Below are 20,199 nucleotides of genomic sequence, written 5' to 3' on the forward strand. Positions count from 1 at the left end.
CCCCCCCCCCGCCCCTTCCCAGCTCAGCCATTCTCCTCTCTGCAGTCTTACAACTTCCTTTTAAATCGGTGACACCCAGCAATCCTGTGAAGTGGCCTGGAGCACGAACACAGGCAAAGAACCAGTCTCCTCAGGCCCTGGGGCCCTGGCTCCGTCCCCACTGAGTAGCCGAGATTCCTAGGTAGCCAGGATCTGGTCCTGTTCTACTGACCTCATGGCCATCAGAGACCCTTCCCCAAGTCTCTGCCCACGTCCTGTACACTGGTCTGAACCTGCAATGCATAGTGTACGCTCCTCTCCACGACACTGTGTCCTAGGGGAAATCAACCACTGCCCCAGGGCTGCCGGGGTCATGGGTCATAGGAACCCTAAGTAGTCAGCACACCACGGGGTGGGGGCATGAAGACCTCAGGCCACAACGAATATGTGACTTTGATCAACTCTGTCCCTCCTGTAGGAGAGGGAGGGTAACCTCTGAGGCCTCGCCCAGCTGGACGCTGGGACACTTTGTGGGGCACCCGATTCTGCACCTGTGTCCTCGGAGCTGAGGCACTGACACGCCCAGGGCCATGCGGAAACCTTGAAGGCAGGTCACTGGCCACTCTGCCTCTGGTCGGGAATCCACTTTGGCCGGGCTGGGTCAATGAGTTATGAAAATGCGAAGTGATCTGTGAGCCCTGGGGGCCATCTTCTGTTTGTGGTTCTGTCTTTTCTCCTCTAAGGGCTCAGCCTCCTGGAAACAAGTCAGTGAGATGGCTGGAGGGCTAAGCAAGGTGTGTGCTGGTCCCTCTCACCTCCTTCCTGGCCCTCCTGTGACCTTTGTCCCTATCGCCTGCCCGCTTTCACCTGTTTATCATGTGACATCACGGCTTCTTGTCAGTGTTCCTGTAGCTTCACTAGGGCTGGCCGAGGGGTGCACTGGTGTCCCCAGTGCTGCAGTAGAACAGGCCAACAGCAGTCCAGGCTCTGGCGTACGATGAGAAAGGACTGCCGTGAGCACACCCAGTAGTAAGCAGCAAGCAGCTACGATTACTGAAGATCATGGGAGGTGGTGCTCCGGGCAAGTCCAGGTCACCTCAAGATAAGGCTCAGACAGAAAAAGGTGCTGGGGTGACAGAAAAGCACTGCACAGGTCAAAGTGCACAAAAGTAACAGTAGTAGCAGAGCATACAAAAACCACAGATAAATCACGCTTTTGGAATTTAAAGGCCAGGCACCTCTATTTAGGTGCCTCCCCGCAAATCCCTAGGCATGGCATGAATGACAGGAGACTGATGGGGTACTGAGTCATCTTAGGGACTCTCAACCTGCACACGCATTTCAGAATTCACTCTGATCTTAAATACGACGCAGTCTTAATTTATGATATGTAGTGCTTATTTACGAACCTATAACGAGAAGAGAGGAGGGTGAAGGTGACCGGAAGTTCAGGCTAGGACAGCCAACACACATGTGCTCCTGCTCAGAGCATCTGAGACCTCCTGGGTTTCTGTTGTTTTATTTTCTACCCCTCTTAGAGCAATGGAAGCAGGAATAACTGTAAGGTACTATTTAGAATTAAATGGAGGAAAGGGAGTGACTACCTCAGCTTCATCATTTCTAATCGTAGTAGAGGGGCAGCTCTGGAAATCTCCATGCAACTCCCAGCAGCCTTGGACCAAGGACAGAAGCCTTAGTCTTAGGTGAGGACCTGGCTTTCATTTCCACCCACCTTGCTTTCAAATCCTAAAGCCCATTCGAAAGAACACTTGAACACTTTAAGAAGGAGCACAGGAAAATCTACATTCAAAGTAAAACAAAATTTTTATAAAAGGAAAATAAAATGGAAATTGATCTCCCAATATATTTATCCAACAAGGGAAAAGAAATAATACTAGCAATCTAAAGAAAAAGATGAGAACAGTGGTCCTTACCTCGGAAAGGGACAGACACAGACACACTCCCTGAGAGATTAGAAAGACAAGCAGTCTAACTGGTTCCCCCGCCTCTGGCCCATGATAGGAACTTAATCTTCTGCTTTCTTGCCTGGAGTTTGGGGGAGCTTCGGGTATCCACGTGTTAGAGCTAGAAAGGAGCCTTTTCTATAGGTGAGGTTACTGAGGCTCAGAGAGGGCAAGAGGGCCAGGCTGCTGGTGCCCGAGCTCCCTTCCCTTCTGTCCCCTGGGAGACAGTCCTATGGGGACAGCAAGAGCTAACATTCACTGCGCTCACCGTGTGTGATCACAGCTTTGACACAATCCTCACAGCCGCCTTTGGCGGGAGAGGCGATTGTTTCCCCACGCTCACAGCTGAGAACCCCTAGAGGTGAAGCAACTTGCTCAAGGTCACACGGTGAGTAGGCAGCAGGGCGGGGCTGCCAACCCAGCAAGCCAGGCAGCGTGGGGACTGTGTTCTGGTCACCCCCACACCTCACCTCTCCCACAGCTTTGTACTGCAAACCCTCTGGGGCTCAGAGGGCCAGAGCAAAGCCTGGGAAAGAAAACCCGTCTCACCCCCTTGATCTCCTCTAGCTTCGGGCACAGCCAGCCACCACCTTCCTCGGTTCAACCCACCTGGGGGGGGGCTGTCAAAGCCACACCCCCTTCCCTCCTCCACCCACTGTGCCCCTGCCTCTGCCCTCCTGCTACCCAGGCCTCCTCTGGAGCCAAGTCCTGGGGCTCCCCCAGACCACACCCCTGCTGTTCTTTGGGTCTCACTTGCGTCTTTGCATAAGTCCACTTCCTCCTCAGCCCGTCAAGACTGCTCTCTCCCTGTCCCATTTATGCACTCTCCTCCTCTCTGCCTCCGTGTCTCTTCGGTACTTGCATGATTTACTTTGTTCTTTTATTCCATCTCTCCTACTGGGGAGCTCAGTGCTGCATCCCCAGTGCCCAGCACAGAGCCCAGCACGAAGCAAGCTCTGGCCCAGCTTTGTGGAAAGGATGCTGGGTGAAGTCACCCAGCAGTCCCGAAAGGACAGAGGCCCACTGTCCCAGTCATGAGTGCAGGGTCAGTGTGGGTGGGAAGCTGCTGTGTGCTCTGGTCCAGCCCTCTGACACAACTCCTCCTGTGCCCTCCCTGTGCCTGGACTCTCAGGGACAGACAGGGGAGCCTGGCTCTGGGCTGCAGGCAGGTCAGGCCATATGCAGTGGGAAGGTTCTGTCATCAGGGCAGAAGAGGGCTGGAGCCTCACAGAGGGCATGGGCCAGGCAGGAAGGGGGGCCCTGGTCGGAACCATTCCCAGCGCCTCCTACGGCTTCCATCGGTGGCCCGGTTTGTGGGGCTGGGGAGCCAGATAAACACTCACTGAAGCGGCCCTGGGCAGCTGGCCCCCTTGCTGAGCTGAGCAGCTCCTCCACCTACAGAGCCAGGAGAGCAACACCTCACCATATCCCAGCCTGAGGATACCAAGGCTGGGTGTCACTTCATCGAGGGCCCCACGGGGCAAAGCTGACCATCGCAGGCTCCCTCATCCTTCTGCTCCCATCCCTGGGCCCTTCTCACCCTTTCCTTTCCTCCCAGTACCTTTGTCCTCTCGTCCATCCCTTTGTTCAGGGTCAGGGCCACTGAGTTAAGTCGTAGTGCGTCTCCACGAGGCCAGGGAAAGCCTCCCACACTATCTCCTAGGGACAGGGCCTGAGGCCCTGCATACTGTGCTCCTGACTCCTGTGCCGACAGTGAGAGGACATCTCGGGCTCGGGCCCCAGCCCTGCACCTTCTGACTGTGTTTAACTGGGGTAAAATTCACATCACGTAAGAACAAGCACTTTGAACAGCACCATCCGGAGCACAGAGCGCGTTCACAGGGCTGTGCAAAGGCCACCTCCATCCAGGTGGAGTGGCTCCAACGCCACAAGGAAACTTCACAGCCATCAGGCAGTCTGCGTCCCTGTCCTGCTGCCCCCTGAAACCGCAGGTCTGCCCCCGTCTCTGCATCTGCCTGGTGGGGATCCGATGGAAGACAGTGCGACACGCGACCTTGGGTGTCTGGCTTCTTTCCCTCAGCACAAGGTTTTCTAGGTTCATCCACGCGGCGGAGCTGCGCTCCTTTCCACAGTGGGGATCCTCCGCGGCTCCCACAAGGAGCAGGCGGATTCAGACAGTAGGGGAGGAATCCGAAGGCAGAAGGGAAAGTGAGAAGGAGGGAAGAAAGGTAGGAGAGAGGCAGGGAAAGGGAAGCGAGGGAGCGGGGAAAGAGGACGAAGGGAGGGACGCCACACCATACAAGGGTGAGCACAGGTACCTGGGCCAACGGAGACGCGGCTTTTAGCCATGAGGTCGCATAAGGGCAAGGCTCAGGGGCCAGGGAAAGGGGACCCCTGAGTTCGGTGGCCCCGCTGGGCGCAAAGCCTTAGAAATCATAGATTTTTGTCCTGAGCCTCTTGCCCGCTCACTAGCCTGGAGACTGTTCATTTATTTTTCCTGGCTGCTCCTGGGCAGGGCTGCACCCTCCTGGTCCACAGGGCCTGCTCACCTCAGGAGCGGCCCTTCCTCTATCCCTCCGCCTCCGCCGGGGCTAGGCCCTTCTGGGGGTGGAGGGGAGCCCTGGCTGCTGGCCGGGCTCCGTCTGCACACTGCGCTTTGAGATGCACATCCCACGATGAGCCGTGCTTGGCTGAGCCGACCCACAGTCTCCCCTCACACAGGACGGGGCTCCCCGGGACTGCCATTCAACACAGAGGCCCTTGTTTTCCCTGGAGCCCCGAAAGCCAGCTCCGCACACCTGGGGCTTCACTTGGGTAGAGCCAGGGAGCCTGACCAATTGAAATATTGACTCCTGTCAGGCTCCACGGCTTTGATGTTCCTGGTTTGTTTTAGTTTAATGGCTTTGGAAGTCACAGCCTCCTTTCCGCTTTGCACCGGCTTGCTAAGGGCCGTTTTCATCGCCCTGTTTGTTTTGCTTTGCATGTTGGTCTGGTAAGTGGCTCACAAGAGACGTTTGGATTTGGGTTTGGCCAGAGGATCTACTACCCTATGCAGTTAGCTCTGGTTTGGGTAGGTGGTTCAGAGACAGGGGACAAAGCGCTGTTGAGGCAGGGGGAGGAAAAATGCGGCTGCCCCTGTGGTCCTCCTGCAGACTGGGACTGGCCTGGGTTGTGTTTAGACCCTAGCGGGGGCTGCAAACCTCACTGAGTCTCTGGAGAGCAACACTGTGATTGATTTTGAAACTGTGACAGTGAAACAGTTAATAAAACCTGGCAGATCTGTACAGAGGTGCTTTCTGCACTGGCTAAATGAGTGCCATTCATCACGGCTGGGCACAGGGCCCCAGACGCCTGCTGCGTGCAGGAAGGGGTGTGGGCCCCGCCAGGCCCTACTCGTCCCCCTGTCCCCACTGTGGCCCTCAATTGCTTCCCTTTCTTCAAAGCTGCAGCCCTCAGAGTGGGCTCCACAGACGTGGCACAGGGGGCCGGCATGATGTGACTGTCCACCTCCCTGTTCCACACTACCCAGAGATACTGGGGAGGCCCCTGGGTGACACCAGCCTTCCCAAGACTCCGGCACAGGCCCCAAGGAGTACATCTGCCCAGTTGTTTCTACCAGAGCCCAGCAAGGCACTCATGGGGCCAACACACCCCCCCAGGCCCTGCTGACCAGATGAGCACCCAGAACTGGGGCCATCCGCCCCTGAGACACTTTCTCCAGTTTACACAGGGTACAGGATGGGGAGCAGGAGCCATGTTTCCCATAGAATGGACACACAGTCAACACAGATGCTGTTCAAATCCCCTGGAGAAAGCCCAGTCCAGCCCTCCAAGTCCCCCACCAGCGCTCTAGAAGACACCTGTGTACTCTACTCCAGGCTCAGAATTGGCTCCGAGAAGTAGGATTTTAGCCCATTCAGATTCAATTCCAGAGCCTTAGAAGGAAACATGTCCTCTTGCAAGCAGTCTCTGCCTCTCCATCCCGTGCTGCCCACCTGCCCCACAGGACCTGAGTCTGGCTAGAGGGACCACATGGCCTCAGGAGGGCCTCCCCCGCAGCCTAGAAGCTGTTAGTTCAGCCTTGTGGCCCCAGCCTGGGCATCACTGTCCTGGGAGGGGTCCGCAGATCACCAGGGAAGGGAGGAGGAAGGTGGGACAGGAAGGATGGAGCAGCTCCTCTCAGGGAACGGTGCATCTGGAGGAAGCAGAGCGCACTTTGCATGTGGGGAACAGGGGTCCTTGGTTCAGAAGAAAGCAGGTCACAGCCACAGGGTAAAAGTGGACTCTGGGGTCTGTGTGCAGAGGGTCCCCAGCTGCCTGCTCCTGGGCTGAGGGGTCCCTGCAGACCCTGGTGACAGGGGCAGTCCCATCCCAGGCCTTCCTTTGCTCTCCACTGCCCAGCAAAGCCCACCGGCCAGGCCGCTGCTCTTGTGACTCTCTGGTTGCTGATCCAGGTCAGGCTGACAGAGCATGGATGGAGGTGACAGTGTGTTGTCTCCTCTCCACTCCTCTCTGTCTCTGCCTAGAGGAGACGTAAACCTCCCCCAGGCAGAGAGGGCCCTGATGTTTACCAGATGATGCTCCTTGTTACCTGGATGCAGCTGTTCTTGCTTTAGTTATGCTTTTATTTTTGGCGTATATTAGGAAAAAAATGGATTTATTGGGTAGGATGGGACTAAGTTAAAATGCTAGTTGATTTAAGGAGATATATTGAGTAAAGCCTTGTACAGGTGTTGAATGCAAAGGGCCAGAGTCTGGGAAACTTCTCCAGACAAGGGCTGGTCTCTGGAACGGGCCTGTGGGTGTTCTTTCTTCCTCTACCCTGGTCGGCGCCAACCATGGGCTCAGGCTGGGAGACACTGAACACTGGGAATCACAACACAGAGGGTATGATGTGTCCCAGACTTACGGGGGCAGAGCTGGGGGTTCTGATCCACACGTCCCTCCAGCAGCCTTTACCCTTGTGATTGTCCCCTGTAAGAGGCACATTTGGGGCTGCTGTGTTCCTGGAGAGGTGCACAGTCTTGCTCCCCAAATCATACCCAGAGAGCAGAGCTGCAGTGAGGGGGCCTCAGAGGTGGCTCTTGACACCTGGACCCTAGGAGCCACCATGTGGGGACCCCATGCATCCCCTAACCTCTCTGAGCCTTGCTCTCCTCCCCCATCTGATCATACTGTGCATTTTGCCTGGAGTGGAGAATCAGCTATGTATACAACGCTTTGGGGAGTCCAGGGTGGCACAGTGAGGCTCCGAGTCCCTGCCGCCACCACAACCCAAGTCTCCGGGTGGGGGAAAAGGGAAGGGGACAAATGGATGAGGAAACAGCCCCTGCAGCCTGTCTCAGCAGGCCCGGCACCGTGAAGGGAGATGCCTGCAATGCATGAGCTGGCTGGGTCGCGGAAATTACTTTAGCCCTGCGTCATTTTTTATGTGCCTGTTCAATAAAATAATTATTGATGGCCTCATCCATTTAAGTCACAATCAAAATAGCAGCCAGGACGGGGCGGCCCTATATTATATCACCAGAGCGAGAACTATTTTCCATCAATTCACAAATACATTCACATTTAAGTGAAAAATTATGCCATCTAGGATCAAATATATCAGAGGCCAGGCACCAGGAGGGAGAGTGCCGGGGTCTATGGGCTTTTTCATTATTCATTAGTGAAGCCCATGGGAGAGGGAAGAGGGAAGAGCAGCCCTCTGCCTGCCACAGGGCAGCTGTGGAGGTAGGGAAGGGACGCTGTCCCCTCAGGACGCCAGCAGTGCTGCCCCATGCAGAGGCCAGGAAGGAGAGGACACTGGCTTTTCCACAGAAGGAAAAGTGAACACAGATGCGTTAGAGGAACCCCCAGTTTCCCTGGTGTTATGGTTTATACCTGGGTGTCCCTCCAAAGCCTCATGTACTCATGGGTGGGGCTTCTGGGTGGTTATGTGGTCATGGGGTGACACGCATTGGTGGATTTCCACTGACGAGTTTCTACGTGATGCTAGGAGGCGGGGTTTGGTCTGAGGAGGGTCATGGGGGCGTGGCCTGGGAGGGTTTAGCTCCCCGCTGGCTCCTTCTTTTTCTCTCCCTGCTTCCTGGGCATCATGAGGTGAGCAGCTTTTCCTCTGCCAGGGCCCTCTGCCATGCTGCCCTGCCTTGGAGCCAGCTGACTAAGGACTGAAACCTCGACAGAGAGCCAGAATAGACCTGAGCTCCTTTGAGCTGTGGGTGTTGGGTACTATGTCTCAGAGACAAAGAAAGTGATTAAGACACTTGGCTTAACACCCAATGACCCAGCAAGTTCCAGTACCCGAGATGGTGAGACAGATAGGGCAGAGGGCACAGGGGAGGGAGAAGAGAGGAGACCTCACTAAGGAGAGGAGGGAGGGAAGGAAGCCAGTGGGACAGACAGTGGTGTCTACGCCAGGGCGAGGGCCTAAAGCTCAGGGAGAGGAGTTCACACCCAGTGTGCACAGCTTGGGCGGGGGCAGAACTGGACTTGCCCATCAGATTTGTCCAATGTCAAGTTCCCAGCTCCCCTCTGGGTCTGGTCTTGTTCTGCCTGGGTATAGGCTCTTTGCTGTCTGGGATCAAACCCAGTTTACCTATAGGATTTTCTTATTTTTTGTTTCATTTTTTTTTCCAGTTCTGGGGATTGAACCCAGGGCCTTCACACTGAGCTGCATCCCTAGCCTTGTTTTTATTTTTTTGAGACAGACTCTTGCATAGTTGCTAAGTTGCCCAGACTGGACTTGAACTTGTGATCCTCCTGCGTCAGACTCTCAGAATGTTGGGATTATAGGCTGTGTCCAGTTCTACAAGGCTTTCTTCGAAGCCCCACCCACCTGAGGATGGCCCCAGAGATGGGTCCACCTGCCCCTGCTCTAACCTTCTCTTTTTTCTCCCACCTCCTACACCCTAAGCCACTCCTAGTTTTCCGCCATTGCTTGGTGTGAATGGCTCTTTCTCCCCAGGAGTCTACATGTTAAGCCTGGTCTAGCTATGACTGGAATGGTCAAGATGATTCCTGGGGCCACTGAAAATATTTTTGGTCCTGGGGAACCCTTCCCCCATCATACCCTTAGTGGACCAGGTCAAAGGATCCTGTGGTAGAGGCCTCATGGGAACATCTGGAGAGGAAGACCCTTACAGCTGCCCTCCAAGTGTCTGATCCATCCCCTGCCTCCTTTAATTAACAGGAAGCCATTTCATTGCATGATCCTACCCGTTAGAGTATTTCACTTGCAGGGCTGATCTTGGAAATCCTGACATCATGCACAAACAAAACTCATATCTTCCGTCGGCCTTAAATTCCCATCTTGCCCACTGGGAGGAATGTTGGCGGCTGAGATCAAGATTATCTGGGCCTTTTGGAAAACAGTCTGGCCGATGCCCAGATGTTAAGCCCACAGTTACTGTATTATCCAGCAATTCCACCCCTAGGTACATGTATCCAAGAGAGCTGAAAACAAACATCCACACAAAAACGGGTACAAGAATGCCCAGAGCAGCATGAGTCACAGCAGCCAAAAGGAGAAACAGTGCAAGTATCCATGAACTGAAGAATGAATACATAAATGTGTTATAGCTGTGGGTCCAAAGAATGGAATAGTACTCAGCAATGAAAAGGAATAGCATGCTACATTGAAGATGAACCTTGAAAACATAGAAAGTGAGAGAAACTAGGCACAGAAAAGCAAATAATACATGATTTTATTTATACCAAATACCCTGAATAGATAATCCATGGAAACAGGAAGTAGCTTTGTGGTTGCCTAGGACTTGAGAGGAGGGTGGTGTAGGAAAGATATGAGGAGTATGTTAATGGATGTGCAGTTCCTTCTGGGGCTGTGAAGATGTTTTAAACTTGACTGTGCTAGTAGTGGCAAAACTGAATATACGATGAATTATATTCTTTGAGTGTCAGTTGTACAATATGATTAGATTTCACTGATTAAAAAAATAACCAAGATTATGCCCCTGGTTAGCTGCCGGGGTCTCTGACCCTGTGCTGTCCCTCTCAGCTGCCCTTTCACCCTGTCCGCAAGTGTCACTGAGTTAGTTTCTTGTTCTCCTATTACCCACATTCTGGTAGGGTCAGCTGCTTCTGCCCAACCACCCCCAGTTTCCCCCAGGCCTGTGGATTTCATGGCCAGTGTCATCAGCCTCATGTGTCCAAATCGCCTCTCTCCCAGGACTGGGCGCATGTGCTGGGTTGCTCAGCCTACCTGGCTCTGGTCAGGCTACTTTAATGGCGCTCTAGTCTAGAATGGGGCCCTGGGGCAGATGACGGGGTATGAACCCTAGTTCTGCCATTTCCTAGCAGGGATGGGAGAACTGTGCCCCTTCAATTTATATGTTAAAGTCTTAACCTCCAGTACTTGAGAATGTGAACGCATTTGGAGGTAAGTCTTTTAAAGAGGTAATGAAAGTAAAATGAGCTCCTGAGATGGACCTTCATAAAATACCTTACAAGGTGTCCTTATAGGCAGAGGATAGTTGGATGGGTGCACACTGTAATCCCAGCACTCAGGAGGCTGAGGCAGGAGGATAGCCATGAGTTTGAGGCCAGCCTGGGCTACACAGTGAGACCTTGTCTTGAAAAATAAAAACAAAGCAAAGAAAACCACACGAGGATACTGAGCCACAGAGAGGGAAAAGAATGTGAACAGGGACACAGCAGCCAAGGGGAAGGGTCTCAGAAGAAACCGACTCTGCCGACACTTTGATCTTGAACTGTTGGCGTGGGGACCTGTAAGAAAATACGTTAACCTTGTGTAAGCTGTCAGCCTGTGGTACTTTAACTGTGGCAGTCAGCACTAAGTTTTGTGACCATGGGAAAGTTGTTTTCCTTCTCTGTGCCTCAGTTTCTTCATCTGTCAAAGGAAGCTAATGCTGGCACCCACTCCTTAGTTGCTCTGATGATGAACTGAGCTACGCATGGAAAGACCTAGACACAGTGGCCAGCACATCGTCAGTGCCGCGTGTGTGGCTACTACTGACATTATTATACAGCAGGGACCAGATCAATAAATATCTTCTAGTACCAACGGCTTCAAAGTCAAAGCTTTAACACTTACCTCTTACAGACTCACACAAGTAGGCCAAAAAAAAAAAAGAAAAGAAAAAGAAAAGAAAAAGTGCCCAAAGGAATTAGGAGAGTGTTGCTGCCTTTATCTGACAGAAGAAAGCTGGGCAAAGGCCTCTTAGCAATGAATCGGTCAAATAAAATACAGAACCTGGCAACGTGGAATCCACACAGCCACTGATAGGAAGAGGTAGCTCCGCCATCAGGGTACGGATATTGGGAGCTGTGGACACCTGAGGGATGCCATGCTCAGCACAGTGTGGGGCACCAGTGGACCCTGTCTAAGCAAGTGCCATGCGACACGCACATGTGAAAACACAGTGGTGCCTTGGTCCAAGAGCTTAATTTGCTCTGTGATTTTGGAGAAGTTGGCCACACTTGTGTTTGTGTGGGAAAGATGGCCATGGTCATGTTTGTCACCCGATGTAGAGTTTGCAAACAAAAATAAAATTTGCCAAACGCTTCTGTTTGTGAATCAAATTGTTTGCAAACAAAGGTGTTTGTGAACTTAGGTGCCGCTGTACCAGGCAGCTACTGTAATCTTTCCTAGACAAAGACCTGTTGTAGAGTTACCTAGGCAAGACAGACTGGAGACTCCAGCACCTTCTTAGCCACCTTTCTGAATGAATGCATTACTTAAAAACTCATAATGCTACAGGGATTCTCTGGTAGTGGATCATTTTTCTTCTTTTCCCTTTATTTGTTGCTTATTAAGCAACAACAAAAGCCCAGAAATAAGTCCCTTTACAGGGCAAGAAAGCAAGCTGGCCCATGTAAATTGACCCTGAGCCCAAAGACACTGAGCTGTCTCTGTCCCAGGCTTAGCAATCTGCTTGTTACTGCTCCCTGTCACAAGGTCAAAGGTCTGGGTTCTTGACCCGATTTTGGCAGGGTAAGGGGGTCCTGGAGCAGCCTTCACCGCCTCATCTGGAACATGGAGCACCTGAAGCCACTCTGAGTGCCTCATGGGGCCCTGAGGGCATAAGTCAGGCTGCAACCTCAGCTGTCCTGCTCTGCATTTCTACCTCAGGCCCAGCCTTAGGGCCTTGAGATGGCCAGGGAAATGGCACGACCTGAGCCATCTGGAGATGGAGCTGTCCTGGCCCCCTCTGCTTATGGCAGCCTTGTGTCACTTACACCTGGTGCTGGGAGGGAGAGGCACTTGCAGGGGGCTGGCAGGAGGGACATTCAGGTGGAGGAAGACGGGAGGGCAGAGCCCATCCAGGGGAGGAGGACTCCGTACCAGAGGCTCGGGTTGGCAGAAAGGGTGAGAAAGGGCCACCTTGGAGGTTCTCAGGGGGCAGGAAAGGAATCTGTCCAAGCAGCAGCACCCACTGCTGGGCAGGGTTCCAGACCCACTGGGCGCCACCTGAGCCTCCAAGTCCTGGCCTGTTCCGGGATGCCCTGCTTGGCTTCCCTCCAGCCTCATGCTCATGGGGTTCTCCCCGGGCCCCTGCCCCATGGAGTTCAGGGCCAGCAGCCTCTCCCTATTGGAGGCCTGGCACCCACCCACAAGGCAGACTTCCAGGGCAGCCACGTCTGGAGATTGGCCTAGCTGTTTGGGGCAGAAAGCTGGTGTCCTCAACCTTTCTACTGATCGAGACCTTGTCTTTGAATGAGAGGCTGAGAGGAGGCTGGGACAGGCACTGCCTTGAAATCCCAGTATCAGAGAGGATTAAGAAGGCCTACCTAGCACCACCTCGTAGGTCAGAGGCTGTGACCTGGGCCCCTCTTGGTCTTCTTCAGGGTCACTGCCAGCCACCAGGGTCAGGTGGCTGGCTCCCCTTAGGCTGCCCTGGCATTCTAAGGCCCAGGTCAGGTTCCAATCAGAGGTGTGGCCCCTCCTGGATGCCCACAGCAGGAGGCAGGGCCTGATGAGCAGTCACAAGTCCTCCTGAAGCCAGAAGCCCTGAGAGGGTGAGCAGGGTGAGCCGATGCCTGAAGAGGAGGGAAATTTCCCCCAGAAGGCTTTCATCTGCCAGTCCCCAACCTAGGCAAGTTGGGAACCCTGGGCTTCACCCTTCAGGCCAGGGAGGCAGCCTCCTACAGGCAGAGGAGACCTCGGGTCCCACTCGGGCCATCCCCTGCCTTCCAGTGGAACACAGTCCCTCCAGGAACGTGTGCGCCTCTTTGCACACTCATAGTAACACACTCCTCAAAGTGTTTATTAAGCACTGACTGCACCAGAGCTTCTTCCAGGAAATGGGCACACAGAAGGTTCCCGAAGGCTAACGGCCTCTCTGCAGCGAGTGTTTTCTTCAGCCAGGATCTGGGCTAAGCCCTTAAGTTAATCTTCCCAATGCCGCAATGCCCCAGGAAGTTGTAACTTCATTTCCCCAATGAGGACGCAGCACAGAGGGACTTCTGGTGTCAAAGGACAGTAACATAGCAAGGTGGTCCCTGTCTGGGGGTTTCCCCACCCCTTCCCCATCCTTCCCTGTGTGGGACTGTCTTCTGTCCTCCAGTGCTGACTAGGGACCTGCATCATTTGTCACCTTCCCAAGCCATGCACAGCTCCATGCTGTATGCCTCTCCAGGCCCGGGCCACGTGTCTGTACCGGTGAGATGGCAGGCACACCGGGCCAGCAGAGCAATGTTCCTTTGGGAATGGGGCCTCCTCAAGATCTCACAAGCCTTCTCTGCCCAGCCAAGGTGAAGCAATCAGAACTCTGGTCCCTGTTCACATCTCGCCTACTCCCTACAATGTTCCAGACCTATTAATTATCACAACATAATGAGAGGCAGGGAAATCTGAGCACAGATACAGTCAGGGGCCTCCTGCCCCAGCCCCCGCATTCCCCTCAGGGTCTCCTTGAAATTCGGTGGTGTGCTGTGTTCCCCTGTATCCCCATCCTGAGGCTCCCAGGGCCCAAATGGGGACACAAGGCCACCAGTCAGGCTGCAGCTCCCAAGAAGCAGAGGCAAGCCAGCTCCTTGGCCTTCGTCTCGTAGCTCTGGGCTTCTCTTTCCTTCTCCGCCCAGCCTAGGCTCTCTGAAGGGCAGTCAGCCTGTCCCTTCATCCCCGAGACCTTCAGGGACAGGAGTCTCTCCCAGCATCCTACAGCACACTTGGGGGCTGTGGGAGCCCAGAGATGGCCCAGGGCAGCCCAGTGCCCTCTGGGAAGAGACTCCTCCAGCACAGATGCCAGGCCTGATGTGACAGCATCCAGAGCCTGCACAGTGCACCGTATGCACACATCTGGAGGGACAGGCGTGGCAACCCTGAAATCCTGGCAGACAGGACTAGAAGGACCTGATTCTGCCCCTCCAAAGTGGCACAGAGACACAGGATGGTGCATCTGGGCCAGAGTACAAAGGCTAAGCAAAGGCCCAGAGTGTTCCAGAGTCATTGGTAAGGCTGGCGGCTTCCAGAAGGAGGGAGGAAGAGAGAGGGAGGCAGGAGGGAGATGGGCGGAGGACGGGAGGGAAGCAGGAAGGCCCTCAAGCTTCTTCTATCTCTATCTCTATCCCTCCCTCTGCCAGGCAAAATATTCTATTAAAAAACAAAACAAAACCCTGCCTTCCCCCTCTTCCTTTCTGAGCAAGAGCTTTGTAACACTAGATGGCTGATCCGAAAATAACTGTTTTGCCCTTAGACAGAGGCGTTTTTTTCACCAGGAGAAGCTGAGATATTTTGAAAGCCACCCCTGAGGCGAGAAAGTTGTGCATAAGGCACTAATTGTCAGCACTCCCAGGAGCACAGCGACAGCGTGGCAGCTGGGGGAGGAAAGGGTGGTTGGTGGCATCCTGGAGGAGGTCCTACCTGGAGCAGCTCCACCAGCCAGGCCAGCGCAGGGGATGGAACTGCAGAGGCCGATCTTACATAACTGGAGCGGGGCTGAACATTTTCAGCAAATTACCTCTGTTATGAGCTCTGCCATAAAATCGCCTCACAAGTGAATTTAGTTTTTCTTCCCTGCGTGCCCAATCAATTAGCACATGAGTAATACCAAGCCCATTAGGACAAACCGATGCCGGGGGAGTTATGTCATCTGCTAGAGAAATGATTGCTTAATATACCAGTTGGCTCCAAGGAGCTCTTAGCCACACACAATCTTGCCATAATCAATAGCAACAGTCAAGTGATGCTGTTTCCAACGAGGACTCTGCTGGGCCGAGCAGAAGCCCAAGCCCAGTGTGTGGGGCCAGGACACTGAGCCCGCCCCAAGTACGGGCTCCTGCCTCTGCCTCCCTCCCACCTTCCCCTCGCCTTTGTCCCCCGCCCCGCCATCCCCAAGCCAACAAGCTGAAGAGAAAGCCAAGGAGAAAGACTGAAATGCTTGGGGAGTTAAGGGAATTCACTTCCAGAGGGGAAAGGAGAGGGGTGAGGAGCTTTCTTCCTATTTCCTAGCAACTGCAGGATGGGCCTTCAGGAGGAACAGCTAGAGACTTGTGTAAGATTAAAGCCCTGGAGCTGAGCTCGTGTGCATGCACGTGTGTGTGTGTGTGTGTGTGTGTGTGTGTGTGTGTGTGTGTATGACAGAGATAGGGAGGGGCAGGCACATGTGTGGCCCCCTGGTACATGTGAGCAAAAGCAGGGATGAGTGATTTCACCACATGCATCTGTTTGCACACACACACAGCCAGGAAGGTCCAGCATGTGGGCCTCTGTGCATATGTGTGTGTGTGTGCAATAGATGTTGAAGCATACACAGGGACATATGAGTGTGTACTGGCACACAAGTGTGCCCACAGGGTCCTATTCCCGGAGAATGCAGCCAACCTGCAGGATTCACCAGCCTGCCATATTAATTTGCTCCAGTAAACTTGGGGCTGAGGTGCCCCAAAGTCAAAGCATTTCCCCCAAATGCAGGGAAGGAGTGGCCAGAAGTCATGGCTGTCAGCCACTGGACTGTGACACCTCAGAGAGCTGCAGCTTGGCTTTGGAGTGGAACCACCCTAGGTTCTGTGCCTTGCCCTGCTGCCTAGGGGACAAGCTCCTTAATTTCCCAGGCAGCAGTGACCTCACTGGGAAAATGCTGATGGCAGGGAAGGGTGGGCTCTGGGGTGGGCCCAGGAGGTACTCAGCAAGGTCAATGAGCAGCCTGTTGCAAGAAGTGTCCCCTGAGTTAGGCTGCTATTAGTGAGCCCTGCAACCTCTTAGCTGTTGGGGTCAGGATGTACACAGACCCCCTAAACCCTCCCCCTCCTTCCTCCAAGGCAGCTGGGAGAACCATTCCATTTCCTCCCAGGTCCTTAGAGAAGACTTGCCAGATCCCAGAGACGAAGCAAACCCCGAGCAGTTCGTGTCTGCAGGCCAGCCCAGGCCCCTTCCTCTGGGCAGCCCCTCCTCCTGGCTAGCAGAGCATCTTCTGGCAAGGTAAGAATGGCCCCTAGGTTAGGCACAGCTATACTCCCCTAGGCCAGGGAGCAGAGGTCTGGGGCCCATCCTGCAAGGCAAACCCAGGGACCCAGCGTCTCAGACACATGAAGAGCTGTAGGCCTTGGAAATGCTCTCACACATTCCCCGCTCTGCCTGCACAGATAGGGGAAACGGTGAGTTAGGGCCAACCCTGGGTCAGACCCAGAGATGGAGGGTTCAAGGTCGGATGATGTTCACATGGCAGTGGGGATAGGTGGGTCACAGCATGACAGGACGGAAGGTGGAGGCAGAGCTAGAAGGGCTAAGTAATAACTGCATGTTGGAGAAATTGAGGTAGTGGGTGCAGAAGCAAGTGTCCGGTTTTCCAAAATGCTGTATTATTTTAGAAGTAAACATACTAGCCCTTCTCCTCCTTGGCCTCGGATTACACACCCACGAAATGGGAGAATAGACCAAGGTGCAGAGCTCTGGGGTTCTGGAACTGGTTCTGGGCATCATCTTGTAGGTGTGGGATGAAGAAGAGACAGTAGAGGGATTCTGGGAGGTGTGGCAGTGTCCTACCCCAGCCTGCTGAGGACCAGCAGGGAAAGGCCCCTCTTCCTTTCTCCATCACCCCAGGGTAACTCAGAGATAGCTTGCTGGAGAGGCAGGAGGTACCCCAGAACACACACCACTTACCGTCCAAATGTGGGGTGCTGCGTGGTCTTCCCGGGCCTCAGTCTCCCCACATCTGCCCCCAAGTGCTTAGAAGGTCCAGTGGTAACACATCAAGGGTATCCAAGTGCTGGCCTGGGCATCACCGTGAACAGACACCACAACAGCCATCCTCTCTGTGTTGAGACTGGGCGGATGGATGAAATCCTAAGGAAATAAGAAATTGAGGGCAGATGTGCGTGACAGAGAAAAAATAATCAGGAAACGGGGACTGCAGGAGGAGATGAAAAGTGGGGCACTTCAGGGAAGAGGGCTGACAGAAAAGGATCTCAGCTTCCTTATCAGTCAGTGGGCAGGTGCCTACCCATGGGTTCTATTAGGGACTAATTGTGGTCCACAGTGTGTTATGGGATTAAAGTCTAGGGCACGAAGGAGACTTGTAGGTGATCAGCATAAAATAAAGGTCATATTAGCTGTCACTATGGTGGGTCAGAACTAAGGCTGAGGTCCCCAGCCGGTCCAGCCACCACTGAACCATGAAGCCTTGTTACCGCCCTATCTCCCTACCTTGCCTCTGATGCTTTCCCACTGTAATATCTTAGCCAAGGGCTCCTGGTCGGGCCCACATGAGCACTAGGGAGGCAGCCCTGAACCTTCTCCAGACCTCTCTCTGCCACTGCTGAGGTCCCTACTCACCTCTGAGAGGGCAAATCACTCCCAAAGTTACAGGGGAAGTAGTATGATGCTGGAAGTAACGTCATACAGGAAGTAGCGTCAGACCGGAAGTAGCATCACACCCAGGCCGCTGGCTCCCTAGGCAGGGATGGAGACTGGGCTCTAAGGCTTCCTCCATCCAAATGGCAGGATATCAGTCACTGCACAGTTCTGAAGGCCTTGGGAGACAGGCAGAGAAGCCAGTTGCTGGTGCTTGCTGGTGCCACTGTAGCTGGGAGCCACCACCTGGGCTCCCATACCACTGGCCTTTGCACCAGATGAGATGAGATCCTTCTAATAGGAGCATCTCCCACCCTGCTGGAGAACTTGGGAGTGTTTCGGTCTCCACTTGCCTAATACGATCCCATCTTTCTGGTCCTAAACTCAAGAGAAAAGTAGCATCCTATGTTAGGGTGCCCATTGTGCCGTGCATGACCTCAGAACTCTTCCTTAAGATGAGAGACCTGGAAGATGATGCCCTAGAGCCACTGTGTAGTGAGGCAGCCCCTTTAGTGGATGTCACTTTACCTGGAAGACTGGAGCACTGAGTTGAGGCTCTCCCTTCCCAACCTGGCATGAAGTCATTCTGGGGCTTCCATTCCCCCCCTCACCTCTATTGTAGAATTCCTAGGTAACTGTCAAGCTTTAATAAATCAGGGATGAGGTTTAGCAGAGCAGAGCAGAGAGAGAGAGAGAGAGAGAGAGAGAGAGAGAGAGAGTAGGATCTTTAGAAAGAGAAAAACCTTGACTTCTAATGCTGAACAGCCACCTCTGTGGTACTAGGTCTTGAGCAAGCTCTCTTCCGAATCTGCCCTTCCCTGGGAAAATAAAACTTACCCTAGGTCTGTTGTAAGGAATAAATAAGCAAGGGAGGTGCTCTATAATTTTCCCTCCTACTGGGCATCTACCATGAGTGATATGTCCCATACCCTGGGAAGCATATACTAGATGTTGCAGTAGCCAGATTCCAGGATGGTCCCAAGTGCCTGCTGAAACTGAAACCCTTCTGCAACCACCTGTCACACTGACCTTTGTCACTGAAGATTTGTGGGAGAGTTTGAGTAGCTTCCATGGCATTGCTTTCTCCTTGTTCTCTTGACCACCCATTGCAGGGAAGCCAGCCGCCATGTTGTAAGGATGACCAGAGTCTCCCTAGGGATCATGTTCCACTTGGCAGGGAGTGGAGGTCACCTGCCAACAGTGAGCACTGACTTTTCAGTAACGTAGAGCCCTCTTGGAAAAGCTTCTTGGGCCCAGCCAACCCTTAGAGGCCTGCAGCCCTGGCTGTCATTATAACAAGAGACTGTGGCCAGAACTATGAGTGAGATATAGTACTTCAGGCAGATGTCACCATGCTGGGCCACACCTGCTCCTCCCTCCGCGCAACACTGCGAGTCATGTGGCCCACAGAGACTGAGCAAGTGCTTGCTGTAATGCTTTGGGATCTTTTATTGGCTGGCAGTAGGTAACGATACAGTCATGGTATCTGCCTCCCTAACCTGGTCTCGGAGGAAAGGAAAGCATGTGGAGAGATGGGCACACAGAGAAGCAGTGGGGAGTCAGAGACCAGCCTCTGCTAGCATCCCGAGGCTCTCTATGGGACAGGGAACAGATCATCCAGCTGCCATTGTGTTCAGAAACCTGGAAGGCAATCGCTGAGGAGTTTCCGGAAAAGCAGACCACACTGTGCTCCTGTGTGAAGGGTTGCCATTAAGACTGGGGTGTGGTAGCACATATATGTAATCCCAGCAGCACTCTGGGAGGCTGAGGCAGGAGGATTGTTAGTTCAAGCCTAGCTGGAGCAACCTAATGACTTAGCGAGATCCTATTTGAAAATAAGAAGAATTTTTTAGTTTGTTTGTTTGTTACTTTTTGTGAGACAGAGTCTCACTATGTAGTTCAAACTGGCCTTGAATTCATGATGTAGCCAAGGCTGGCCTTGCACTCCCGTTTCAGCCTCCCAAGTGCTGGGATTAGGGGCATACACCACCTCACCTGGCTAGAAATAAGAATTTTAAAAGGGCTGGGGATGTAGCTCAGTGCAAAGGCTCTGGGTTCAATCTCTAGTACTGGAAAAGAGGGAGAGGGACAGAGGCAGAGAGGCAGACAGATGGGAAACACCTATCCAGAGCCTGCAGGGGATGGGGGAGTGAGTCTTGTGCTGCCTCCTCTGCTGGGAGCACTGTCTAATGCCAGGCACTGCTAAGCCACCCTCCTGCCTGGTGCTGGAGCTGCAAAGGCCTGGAGGCTTGCAGGAAGGTCTCCTTACTGTGATTTTAAGAAAAAGAGGACTGGGCTCCTTTGCTCCCCTAATGGCCAGGCCACTCTCTGCGTTTCACAGGTAATAGGGCAGGAAATTGCCCATGGTGAATGAGCGAGACCTGTTACCCGTGGGTGGAATTGGGTAATGAGAACTTAAATCTAGGCTCATCCTTGGATCCCATTAAAGAGGCAGCTTGCGAAAATGATGAGGAGGGTTTTAATGTCCACCGATTGGATGGATACCCGTCTCCAGCAGCGACCTCA

The 20,199-nt window shown here is 53.5% G+C and overlaps 1 long non-coding RNA gene across 2 annotated transcripts in view; it reads right to left on the minus strand.

The window, feature by feature from the left end:
• LOC104864536 overlaps positions 1 to 17,731 on the minus strand; it is a 22,611-nt gene extending 4,880 nt beyond the window's left edge. Inside the window, exons 1-3 of one of the 2 annotated variants that reach the window (XR_002025440.1) lie at positions 17,656 to 17,731; positions 16,984 to 17,166; positions 10,584 to 10,646 (exon numbers count right to left, since the gene is read on the minus strand). This is a non-coding gene — a long non-coding RNA (uncharacterized LOC104864536). Of the gene's footprint in view, positions 1 to 10,583; positions 10,647 to 16,983; positions 17,167 to 17,655 lie in introns of those variants that run through there. The other variant, XR_002025439.1, reaches the window with a different exon arrangement.
• Between the last annotated feature and the right edge of the window lie 2,468 nt (positions 17,732 to 20,199).

This window comes from Fukomys damarensis, unplaced genomic scaffold (genome assembly GCF_012274545.1).
Source record: "Fukomys damarensis isolate Sample0158 unplaced genomic scaffold, DMR_v1.0_HiC HiC_scaffold_25, whole genome shotgun sequence".
NCBI classification, from domain to species: Eukaryota; Metazoa; Chordata; class Mammalia; order Rodentia; family Bathyergidae; genus Fukomys; species Fukomys damarensis.